This window comes from Sarcophilus harrisii, chromosome 3 (assembly GCF_902635505.1).
Source record: "Sarcophilus harrisii chromosome 3, mSarHar1.11, whole genome shotgun sequence".
In the NCBI taxonomy this organism is placed as follows: Eukaryota; Metazoa; Chordata; class Mammalia; order Dasyuromorphia; family Dasyuridae; genus Sarcophilus; species Sarcophilus harrisii.
The window spans coordinates 64,908,711-64,921,914 of NC_045428.1; positions in this window are offsets into that span (position 1 = coordinate 64,908,711).

The window sequence follows — 13,204 nt, forward strand, 5'->3', positions numbered from 1 at the left end:
AACTGAATTTAGATGACTTGTTCAGGGTCATAAAATAAGGAAATGTCTGAGGTAGTTTTTAAACTCGACTTCCTTACTCAAAATCCCCCTGGGACACCTACCTAAAAATAATTTGGTAGAATAGAAGTTCCTTCAGGACAGGAACTATTTTCATTTTTGTTTTTATATTTCAATCTGCTTGGCACATTGAATATATTTAACAAATATCCACTAAATTAAATTGAATTTACATAGTAACATGTAAACTCTGGCATGTTTGCTATAAAACTATTCTCATAGCATAGTTCAGGATTTCTTAAACTGGTGTCCAGTGGGGTTCATATATAGAATTCAGAGACTTCATAAATTTGGATGGAGAAAAGCATTACACTTTATATTTTAATGAAATTGATTTCCTTTGTAATTCTATATGTTGTATTTAAATATCAATTCTGACTGGAGTTGAGACTCCACTGGAACCCAAAGATTTTATTTCTATGACACAATTAAAGGTCAAGAACCACTGCTTTACAGACAGTCATAGAATGTTAAAACTGCCAGGGACCTCAGAAATCACTTAGTCTATCTCCTATGAGAGGAGAAAATGGGCCCAGATTAGTAAAGTCCAACAGTCCACACAGCTCGTTAATAGAACTGGGAAAAGAAAGAAGGTTTTCTGACTACCAGGTCAGTGTTTTGTTCACAGTATTGCATACCTAGTTGTTACTAGAATCATCCAAATGAATCTTTCCAGCATTTCCAAAAGTAAAATCAAGTACACAAACAAGAAAAATAATTTGACTCTGAATGAGGACACACTGCTCACTAGCAGCTGTTAAGAGTTCTGGGCAAGATACTGGAGCAGTCCCTGGATCTCATACTGTGGTTGTGAAGAAAGAAAATGTGGGAAGTTAGAATCATGGAAATAACCAATATTGGAATATCTGAGCAAGAGGATGCTGAAGCAATCAAAGTGGCTAGCAACTGGCAATCAACAAGTCCTAGCTTGTTATAGAATTTCTAGGACAAGGGATTCCTGACAGCTCCCAAGGTTGTTACGAGATGTTCCAGGCTATGGCAATCAGAAAGAAAGCCTGAGCTTGGGATCACTTTTGGTAGATGATCTTTAATCAGGAGGTATTACTACTGACCAACCATTGAGACCAATTTAGGCTCTGAATTGTTTTTTTTCCAGTAGGGAATGGAAATGGATTTACACTGAATCATCCTTATTCTTTTCAGAGTGGTGAATGTAGTGAAGCCATGGGTGTGAGGGGGTTAGAAAATTTTGTCTGTTATTTATTCTCTGTGTAGCCCTAGATATGTCATTTCACTTATTTGACATTTTGGTTTTGTGAAATTAAATGTTGTCTATGGTCTCTTCCAGCTCTACGTGATCCTATGAGCTCACTAGGTCTTGTTTGGGGCCAATGACAAAATTTTTATAAGATGAACAGGGTGCAGTCTGTGGCCACCCAGAACATAGCGATCTCCCCAGCCGGAAGAGAAGGGGGCGGAGCTCCTGACCTTAGTCTCATTAACACTAGTCTCTGACCAGCTGAGCTAATCAGACTGTCTGTTCTCCTGGAAACCCTTCCCACCCACAGTGTCTCAGGTCTGAGCACCCCACCCTGCTTGTCTTCCTTCTTTTGGTCACAAAAAAAGACATGTGACAGCAGGAACTGGAAATATCTGGTCCTGAAGCTTGGTCTGATGTATAAAGGAACTGACAAATTAAACACTGCTCAACCTACATTGTGTAGCTCTAATTGACCCTAATTAGACACTTATCCCATAATATGTATTATATTTACATCCAGGAGGAACCATAAGGATCATCTACTAAATTCCCTAATTTTTTAGCTGAGGAAACTGGAGATCAAAGAATTTATATGATATATCCAAACCCACAAAGACTATTGTCTATGTATCAGGTAAGTATCAGCATAGGATACTAAGTATCAGGCCTGACTTTAGAACACAGTTTCTGACAAGCACTTGTATCTGAGGATCATAGATTTAAATCTGAAAGGGACCTCAGAAGACGTCAAGTCCAATTTCTGTATTTACAGATGGAGAAATGGAAACTTGGAGATTAAATGGCTTGTCCAGAGTCACATGAGCAGAAAACATGCAGATCTTTAACCCTGATTCTCTGAATATCCTCTCTATAATACTTTTTTGTTTACTTTTTGACATACACCATGCTTACCTGTGTTTATGCTTTAATCTCTTATTGGGTGATAATTTCAGTCAAGAAAGGAAATAGATCTTAACTCTATTTTATGGATATTTAAGTAACTACTACAGAGCCCTGTGTGATTTTCCACTTAATAAATATTTCTTAGCAGCAGGCCTCCCAGACAAACCCAAGACACCATTGCTAAGGTTTAAATCACAAATGCTTTGGGCTCCAGGGTCATCTTACCCATTTCCTGCTGTATCCTTATTATAGTTTAATAAATTCTGTTTCTATTTCAGTTTGTCAGCAGTGGTTCATCAGACTCATTCCAATTCTTGCTTTCAAGAGCAGGGTTTCAATAAAGGAAGGAGTTCAGCACTTTAAGTGTAAATTGGTGGACTTGGTCAGTCAGGTAGCAGAAGCAGGTATTATGAATATAGGGGAAGAAGAAGCAGGGAAGAACAGCTAGATTTTCTGGGGCCAACTTATGCCCATTTGATTCATAGAAGCATGGAATCTTATAATGAGGAACTCTTATTGTTCTTTAAGAAATGATCAGCAGGATGATTTCAGAGAGGCCTAGAGAGACTTACATGAACTGATGCTGAGTGAAATGAGTAGAACCAGGAGAACATTATGCACAGCAACGTCAAGATTATGCGATGATCAATTCTGATGGACTTGGCTCTTTTCAGCAGCAAGGTGCCAGTTCCTCTGATCTTCTGATGAAGAAAGCCATCTGCTTCCAGAGAGAGGACTGTGGGGACTGAGTATGGATCACAACATAGTATTTTCACTTTTTAATTGTTGTTTGCCTTCATTTGTTTTCTTTCCCAATTTTTTTTCCTTTTTGTCTTGTGCAGCATAATTGTGAAAATATGTATAGAAGAATTGCACATGTTTAACATATATTGAATTCCTTGCCATGTAGGAGAAGGGATAAGGGAAAGGGAGGGAAAAAAATTTGAAACATAAGGTTTTGAAAGGGAGAATGTTGAAAACTATCTATACATGTATTGATAAAAAATTAAAAAAAAAAAAAAGAAAAGAATGAGGAACCCTACAGACAACGTAGTTCGGGGGCAAGAAGAAACACATCTGGCAAAGGTCACTGAGTTCCTCAGGTAGTCAGTGGCAAATGCCTTTTCTAGCTTTATTCTCCAGCAGTACCATGGCATTGGGGATGTAATGCCATGACATGCAAGTGAGTTGGATTTAAGTTAGGGTAAGCTGTGCAAAGTTTTCAAACTCACTTTTTCCTCTAAAGCCATCTAGGTCCAGTGGCAAAATATAGATCAGGACAACTGGAGATGCATCTTATCTTTTTTACAACACTGTATTATAGGAAAGACAACCTGGTCAAGTGGAAATTAATCATGAAACTTCCAGGATGTATCAGTAGTTAGATGGTACATTGGAGCGAAGGCTGGACTTAGAGTCAGGAAGATCTGAATTCAAATTCAGCTTCAGTCACTTCCTAGCTGTGTCATACTGGGTGGGTCACTTAAATTCTCTAAGTTACCTTATTTGTAAAATGGGAGATAATAATAGCACTTAGTTCCCAGTGTTGTTGTAAGGATAAAATGATACTCATTATTATTATTATTATTATTATTCCAGCTCAGATCTCATCTCTGTAACCTTGAATAAGTCAAGACATCATCTGAACCCCCAGACTTCCTAACTGAAAAATGAGAGAATTGAAATTGATGATTTTCTTGCCTCCTAGCTCTTATCCCATAGAATCTTTCAACTTGTACATGCAAAAGACCCCTCAAAAGAGGGTTTTGTATTTTGTTGTTGTTGTTGTTTTGTTTTGTTTTTTGGTTAAGGTAAAAGTATTGATGTATCTGAAGTCAGAGAATATGGTATTTGAATTCTAGCACTTAATGTCTCTGGATCTCAGATCATCCCAACTGAAAAATGAAGGGGTCCAGTTGGATGGTCACCAGCTTCCTTTCCAATTTAAAGTTCTGTGGTTCTCCTTTGGCTTTTTCTTTCTTTTTCACATGTGTACATTCTCTTTTCTTTATTTGTTGGAGAAGAGGGGCAAATGGGGAAAGGTTCATGAGAGCTCTTTCTCCAACCTTGATGACTTTCACCACCATCTTCCTTCATCTCCTGACCCCTTTCTACTATCTCCAGACTTTCTACCATCCAATGACTGGCTTTCTTAGTGCTCCTCATATAAGACACACATACTCTCTCTCAATTGATGACATTTTCACTGGCTTGGCTATCCCCTGTTCCTGGATTTTTCTCTCTTCTCATTTCTAAAATCAGCAAATCTAAAATTTGCCACTAGACACAGATGGCTCCAGAGGAGAGAGTGAGGCTGATGACCTTGCACAGCCCTTCTTCATTTCAATCTAATTTACTTGCATATCATGATATCACCTCCCTGATGTCATGATCCTCTTCTAGAAAAAAGGACAACCAACCAACCAATAACAACATGTCTTACCACTGAACTCCAAAAACTCTGAAAGAGAAATGAGGCTGACAATCTTGCACAGTTCTGCCTCACTTAAAACTAATTCATTTTCAAGTCAGGACTTCACCCTCCAGATGTCATTGATCCTTAGAAGAGAGCAAAGGAGAAATAATAACAACAAGCAACAAAATCCAATCTTCTGCAAGATACCTTTTAAAGTTCTCGTTGGTATGTTGGTAAATGTTTAACATTTACTGGCTCTCTTCACTCCTACCCACAGAAATACTCATAATACATTGTTAAGTTTAATCTAAATGATTAATATTTGTTTCTCAGGTATTACTTTTAGCAGTAGTATTTAAGGATGTTGCCAAATGATGGAGAAAATGTTAATAATGCCAATTAAACTCTTCCCCCTTCTCTCTTCCTCTTTCTCTTTCTTCTCTCTCTCTCCTATATATCTGTCCATATATTATATGTCCATACATATCTATAATTGTATATATATATATTACATGAATATATATATTTATGTACATTTAAATGCATATCTTGCTTTTATATAGTTCGCATATTGTCTTCCCCATTAGCTGATCAGCTCCTTGAAAGCAGAGATTGCTTTGCTTTTGATCTTTATATACCCTTTATACACCTTTTAAACACAGTGTCAGACACGTAGTAGATGCTTAATAAATACTTCTTGATTTATTGAACTTCCTGATTTATAATGAGTAGAAAAGAAAGATAAAGTCATAATTATCGGTGGTGGTGTTGTGCCTTTTTTCAATCATATCTTTATGATCCCATTTGGGTTTTGTCAGCAAAGTTACTGGAGTGGTTGGCAATTTCCTTCTCCAGCTCATTTTACTGATGAGAAACTAAGGCAAACAGGGTTAAGTGATTTGCCCAAATGCATAATAGTTGGATATAAATATGCATATATTTATAAATATACACTTAGACTAGTCTAAATAAAAAGCATAAACTATTATGCTTTGGAGATTATCTAATCTTATCACTTCATTTACAGTTCTGGAAAACATGACTCAGAGAGATGAAAACTGTTTAAAGTCACACCCTAAAAGAAAATCCAATGCCATTGAAACAAATCCTCATTAAGCATTTGCTATGTGCAATGCAAGGCATTGTGCTTGGGCTCTGAAGATTTAAGTATAGATCAATCTGGGCCCTAAGCTCTGGAAGCTGGCTAGCCAATGGAAGAAAGCAGTCCACAGAAGTAACTATGATATAAGGTAGGGTGTACTAAGTACAAAAGTCCAGGTAAAATGCAAGGAGAATTTAACAAGAGAGTAATCACACAGTCCAACGGAGGAGAGAAAGTGTGAAGCCTAGGGAATTGTCCATGGAGGAGTTTTCTGATTAAAGAAATGGAAATGGAGAAATAGAAAATATCAAAAGGAAAAGGGAAATAAAGATGAAGAACAAGTACAATGGATGAGAAACAGAAAATGCCATCATGGTTTGTACCTGCTCAGCAAGGGATTGGACAAAATGACTGGTCTAGTGTGGAATCTCATGAGCCAACAAAGAGAAGACTCGAATATTGTCTCACAACGTATGTAGCCCAACTTTGCTCCTGAAGAAGAGTTGGGTTTCAGGGTATTATTCAATCTTTGTGATTCTTTCAAGTATAACAAGTGACTTTCTGTTCCACAGATATTCTTTGGTCTGTGCTATTTACTCCCTATGATAGATCCCCTTACCTGACTGAACCTCAATTCTTCTTCTAGACAGTGAAGAGATTAAATTGGATGGTCTCCATAGTCCCTTCTGGCTCTAAAACTATAATTCTAAAAGCTCTTATTAGATAAAAAGATAATGTTTTATATATTATATAAAACAATTTATCTAAGATAAAAGATGTAATATTTTATATTTTAGATGGTATTATACATAAGTATACACATATATGTATGTGTGTACGTGATCATGTGGATTATTTGTGCCTGACCTGTGGTAGAGCATTCAGAAATTATATTGTTCCGATTAACCAACAATCTGACATGCTAACCTTGACCCCAATATAATAATGTCATTTTGATCTTTTTCAAATACAAAGAATAACAACTAAGTTATATAAACACACATGCATATATATGTGGGTATGAACATGTATATATTTATTTATATCTATAAATATATATGTATTTTTATATAAACACTTCTGTCTAAACATGTTTACACATATATATGGGTGTGTATGCATACGTATACATAAACATGCATATATATATATACATACATATGTGTGTATATATGTGTGTGAATATCTCCATCTATTTATATAGGAGAGGGAATGGAGAAGGAGGAGAAGAATTTAAAAATCAGAATATATTTATTTGGAAATCTTTCAGAAGAGTTAGAGTAATTTGTATATATGTGCTTTTGGCATATGAACATGGAAGAAATAACTTTGAACTTGGAGACAAAACCAGATTCAAATTCTTACTCTGTTTCTTGTGATGCAAGACTTCCTCATTTGTACCATGAAAGAAGGTCTTAACTTGAGGTCTGTGAACTTAAAAAACAAAGAAATCTAGGTTTTTGTCACTTCACTGTTTGGAGGCAGGAGGATAGCACAGGTGAACTTTTGAGGGTCCTGCTAGCTCAAAGAGTCTGAGATTTTATAGCACTTCAAGATGTGTGGCCTTTCAAGGAGCATGGAAATCACACAGTGACTTGTCCATATGGTGGCTGCTTTTCACAGAGAGTAATAAACATGTGGAGCAAGTTGTCAGAAAAGGTGATTGAACCACAGAGATTTAATGAGATCAAGAGACATGGATATGTACATCTGGAGAGGAAGGGGATTCCAGGACCTGTTGGGGAAACCAGGAAGGTGACATTAAAAGCAACCAGAAGAAGGTCAGTCCAGAAGGCCCATATGGTCTTCACCTGTTTCCAGGCTTTCTCTGTTTTCCTACATTAGGACCATAACATTACCAGGGCGATAATTTGGAATCAAGATTTATGTGAAGAGAAAAATCAGAACATACTCTAACTTTGGTCCAATTTCTGATTCAAGGTCTTAGGAGACATTTGGAAATCTTTTCTATCTGTTTTGTAATTTTTTCCCTCTTTTTCTTTTTTGCTTCTTTTTGTGTATCATTTCTTTCATCAAAGTTTCTGATTCTATTGGATACAAAGTCATTACTGTCCTACCACTTATATCATCTATTGTGACTGCTTAGCTGTAGACAAACATCCTTTTTATTTCTTTGCATTATGTTTTGCCTTTACCAAAGTCCATCCAACATAGGGACCCTGGGTTCTTAAAGACTAAGCTAGAAGAGTGATCATATCATATCCCTGTTTAATAAAACTTTTGGTAATTCCTTATTATTTCCTTGATAAACAACACAATTCTTGGCTTGTCATTTGAGGCTCTCCACAAGCTAGTACCAGTTAGCATTAGTGATTTCTCTCAGACTAATTTCCCTACATTGACTTAAATTCTATTCAGATTATACATCTCATCGTAACTTAAACTTGTCATTCCACTTATGACCTTTGTTCATCTACACAAACTAACTCCATTACCAAGAATACAGTTTTCTTCATCTCTCTCAATCCATTTGCCACTGATTATTTCTATACTTTCCCAATTGGTCTCCATGTTTCCAATATCTTTGGTCTCCAAGTCAGTCTCTATCTAGCTGCCAAAATAATCCTTCTGTATCATCTTTCTGAAAGGCTCACTCCTCTGCTGAGGAATCTCCAATGGATTTTAATTATTTTTTTGGGGAAAAATTTAAACGGAAATGTATTTAAAAGTTTTTTGTTGTTGTTGTTTTGTTTTTACCATCTGACTCATTTCTAGACCTATTAGTCCCTTTGCAAGTTCTCCATTCCAGCCAAACTATCCAGATTACTTTTGGGTAACTTTTAACATCTACTTTCATGCCTTCCTCATGTCTAGAATGCTTACCATCCTCACCTCTGGCTTCCATCAAGGCTCTTCTCACAAACTGCTTCCTACAAGAGTTTTCTGGTTCTCCTTTGTTCTTTCTCTTTCTTGAATGATATTTATCTTTTAAAATATTGCATGACACCTCCCCACTTCTCACATCAAATAAAAGCTACTTGTGGGTGGAGAGGTTTTTTTTTTTTTTGCTTGGTTTCTTTTTTTTGGGGGGGGGGAAGGGAAGATTTAATAAATGCTTGTTGAATTGAATTGGATTGAATGGGATCTCAAAATCCTTATTTTTCAGAAGGTTTTGATCCAGTGCCATCTCCTACATGAACTTTTCACTATTATACCAGTTATTAATGCTTTCTCCCTCCTCAGATTGATTTCTGAGCAAGATGGATGATCACATAAAAGAGATAAGCCTTGTCATCCACAAAGGGAAATAAACTGGATAAAAATTAATATTACCCAGATTTTAATGAGCAATTGAACAAGAAACTTAATTACTTGGTCTATTAGTACATATCTTGGACAGTTTTACACATGTATACTGAGTTTGGCTTAGAACTGAATAAGAGGAGGCAATCCAGCTGGATTACATTTGGGAAACTGCATAGGGCTTTTAATGATCCCAAAACAGCTTGCTTTTCAATGTCCTATTTTTGTTTTAAAACCAAATTTATCTGACAATTGCTATACATCTGCAAACTGTGAAGCAACACAAATAAATAAGAAAGGCAAATGGCAGGCAATCCCCAAGGCAATGGATTGATACATGGTGAGTATAAATAAATTGTATTATGTTAAAAAGAGAAAGAGGACACAGGAAGTGTTAGAAAAGATATCAAAAAGAACATATAAGCAGAAAAATGGAGACGATAGAGCTGGCTATGCAACAAGAGTTAATAATAGTCTAAGAGTTTCATTGTATTATGTATTGAATACTAAATAAACCATAGGAATTTCTGTAGCTCACTGGGTGGATATTTATGGAAAATTTATAGAAAAAGCATGATGAAGAACTATAGGTGAGAATTTGGATGAATATAGAGATCATGAATCTTTCAATGTATTGAAAGATAATTTTCACAGTACAGTATCTTAGTACATTTATCTATACTTAAAAGGTTAGTAAACAAAAAAGGGACTAGATCCTTTTTATCACCTCATTTTATGTTCTTTTAAATGGCTCTTCATAATCTGACATCTCCATCTTATTATGTAGGCTGCTTTTCTTACTTCTCACCTTCATAAATGAGCAAACTGGGACCCAGAAACAATTGTATTGCTTAAGGCTGTGCAGATTTGTTATTCAGCCATGTTCGATTCTTTGTCTCTCCATGAACCATAGCACATGAGACTGTTCTATATTCCATTATCTATTGAACTTTGTTCAAATGCATGTTTATTGTTTCCATGACATTATCCACCCATCTCATCTTTCGTGCCTCCTTTTCCTTTTGCCTCCATTTTTTTTCAGACACCAGGGTCTTTTTCAATGAGACTTATACTTTTATTATGTGGCCAAAATATTTAAGCTTCGACTTCAGAACTTGAACTTCTAGTGAATAGCCTAAATTAATTTCTTCAAATATTAACTCATTTGAACTCCTTGCTATCCAAAGGATTCTCAAAAGTTTTCTACAACATCACAATTTGAAATATTGGGGAAGGGAAGCTAATAGTTTTTATTAAGATAACTAATTGGTTATCTTTATCAACAACCCAAAATGCAACTCTATACATGGACATCAATGGTCAATATAGAAGTCATATTGAATACATCTGTAATCAGACAGATAGATATAGATGTATATATAAATTTATAGATACATGCAGATACAAAGTATACATATACTTTGTAGCTAAAGATAGAAAAGCTCTTTTAATTAAACAAATGAAATTAAAACAAGACAGAGCTGATTTTGGCTCATATCATGAATTTCTTATTGCACAATTCAGACTAAAATTGAAGAAAGTAAGGAAAACTATCAGACCATATAAATATGACTTAACTAATATATTGTATGAATATAAAGTGGAAGGATGAATAGATTTGAGGGATTAGATCTGGTAGATAGCATAGCTGAAAAACTATGAATAGAAGTTTGCAATATTGTACAAAAGACAAAAACAGAAAATGTTTCAAAGAAAAAGTAGAGGGAGAAAGCAAAATGGCTGTCTGGTGCAGGTTTTCAAACAGCTGAGGAAAAAAAAAGAAAGCAAAATTTAAAGGAGAGAGGGAAGTATCTAATTAAATGCAGTATTCCAAAGAATAGCAAGAAGACATAAGATTTTCTTAAATGGGCAATGCAAAGAAATGGAAGATAATAATAGAAGGAGAAAGACAAGAGATCTCTTGAAGAAAATTAGAGATATCAAGGTAAAGTTTCATGTAAAAAATGGTAAAAGACAAAAATAGTAGGGATTTAACAGAATCAGAAGAGAGTAAGGCTAAATAGGTAGTTAATGGCAAAACCAGCAAAAGAACCAAAGACTTGTGACTTCCAGATAAGTGCCTCAGCCATTACACCAGGCTGTATGCCATTGCTTCTTAAAGATTTCCTGAAGATGACATTCTCCAGCTCTCCTCTCCATATGTTATCCATCAGGGAAGTATACACAAAGGACACTGTCCCCTAGTTGCCTAGGTGATTGCCTCTCCTCAACACCCTTTAGTAATGCATGCTCATGGCAAATGGGTAGAAGTGACATAAATTCTTCTAAAATCTGATTTCAGCTGGCTGCCAGATGTGCACTTAGGAAATCAGGGAGAAATGGTATTATTTTCAGAAAGATAAATTCCAGCATGAACAACAATATGACCCCCACTTATATATGTATGTATTGAGTCTGGTTTAGGACATCCTGAGAGTTGAAGTCTTCTCTAAGAGCCATCTGGGGAGAATACTGGACCCATGAAGAGCAGATAACTATTTAGCTACTTTTCTCTTTCCCTAGGATGAACTCCAGCATCTACCAGTTCAATGGTGCTCTTAGTAGCATCACTTGCCATCTTGATCTTCTGTCACATCTATCTTGCTAATCCCCAACACTAAGTAAGCTTTCCTTACTATGTTCCCCATTTATACTTCCAACCTACCAGTCATTATTTGAAAAAAAAAAAACAAAAATCGAACATCTTGTTAATTGAATTAATTAGAAATCTGTGTTATATAAACCTTAGGTAGACTCTGTAGGTAGCTTAGATGTTCCTTTATATACCTCTTACCAACCTTCAGTTAACCTCTTATAGCCAATGAAAACTTTTCTATTTTTTTTCAAAACCTCATTAGCTCACCGCTATTTGTAGTCTCTTGTCAGGCTTGAGGTATCATCCTATTTCCTTTTTTTCCAAAACTCAAAACAAAGTGTTATGAAAGCTTAGAGAAGTGAGGGATTTAGATAGGGTCTATCTATCTAGAGTACATCTATTATTTCCCATAAGGAGATAGGATCAGATTGGCAATAAGAGAAAAGTTCGGGAAAGAAGTGGTATTTGAACTGGAACTTGAAGGATGAATACAGATGGAATGAGAGGAAATGGGAAGGAGAAAAGAGAGTGTATTTGAGCATTCTAGGCAGAGAAATGATATAATTATGGTTCATTGATTTTTGTCTGACCCAAATACCTAGGATAGTTTCTTAAATGTAGTAGGTACTTTAATAAAACATTCATTAAGTGAATGAAGTATTTGAGGGAAAAATGTTTTTCTCCAATTTGATTATTTTGTTCATTGCCATTTCTTTAGAGCTTTGATGATTGACTTTTTGATCTTTTTCGCTATGATACTTTCCTTAAATATCTAAACTGGCATAGGCAGTGTGATTCAGTTCTCTGAAGTGAGGGGGTTTTAGATTTCATTTATGCCAAAATCAAAGTGATTTGGAGGAAAATAACTAAAAAATTGATAAAGAAAAATCTCTCACTTCCCAATTAAATCCAATTAAAGATGTCAGTGATTATCCAGTCATTGTGGATATAGAGACCTGTGGGACAGTTGTGGTAGAAATCATCTCCTCTTTTCCCTGAATCAATAAGGCTAAAAAGCCTTATTATTAGCCTCAGAGGAAGTAGGCTGTGTCTTTCCAAGTTTTATGCATAGGAAACTAATTCAGACTCCAGAGATGGGGGAAAGAATTATATACATTATTCATTTTAATCTAATGAACAAACATTAAAAACAATAGTAACAACAACAATAATAATTTTAAAAAACTTTTCCTTTTCACTTTTTCCAAGAGAATCTAAATAAACAAGAACACCCAAACCAATTGATTTATCTGTTTCCAATATTCTTTTTGTTTTGTTTCTCATGGAGTCTAAGATGCCCTTCCCTTCCCTTTGGCTCCTGGAGGAATCTGGCTCCATAACTGTATTTCACTGCACTGTCTACATTACCCAGCCTATATCCAACCCCTCAAGGCTAATGATGGTTTTATCACTTTTCCTTGATCTAAATTTAGTCCTCCATATGCTTACATTATGCCTGCTTCTTGGACTCTAGTTTCATTTATTTTGAGATTTTGTTCTTGGATAAAACCATTGTGGCAGACCTGGAAGATGCAAACTGGATTCACTCTCTAAACTAGTTCCCATACAATTCTCCAAATCTCTAAGGAGGAAATAGTATGACACAGGCATCCAACTGGGCGTGGAGCCACCACCACCATGATT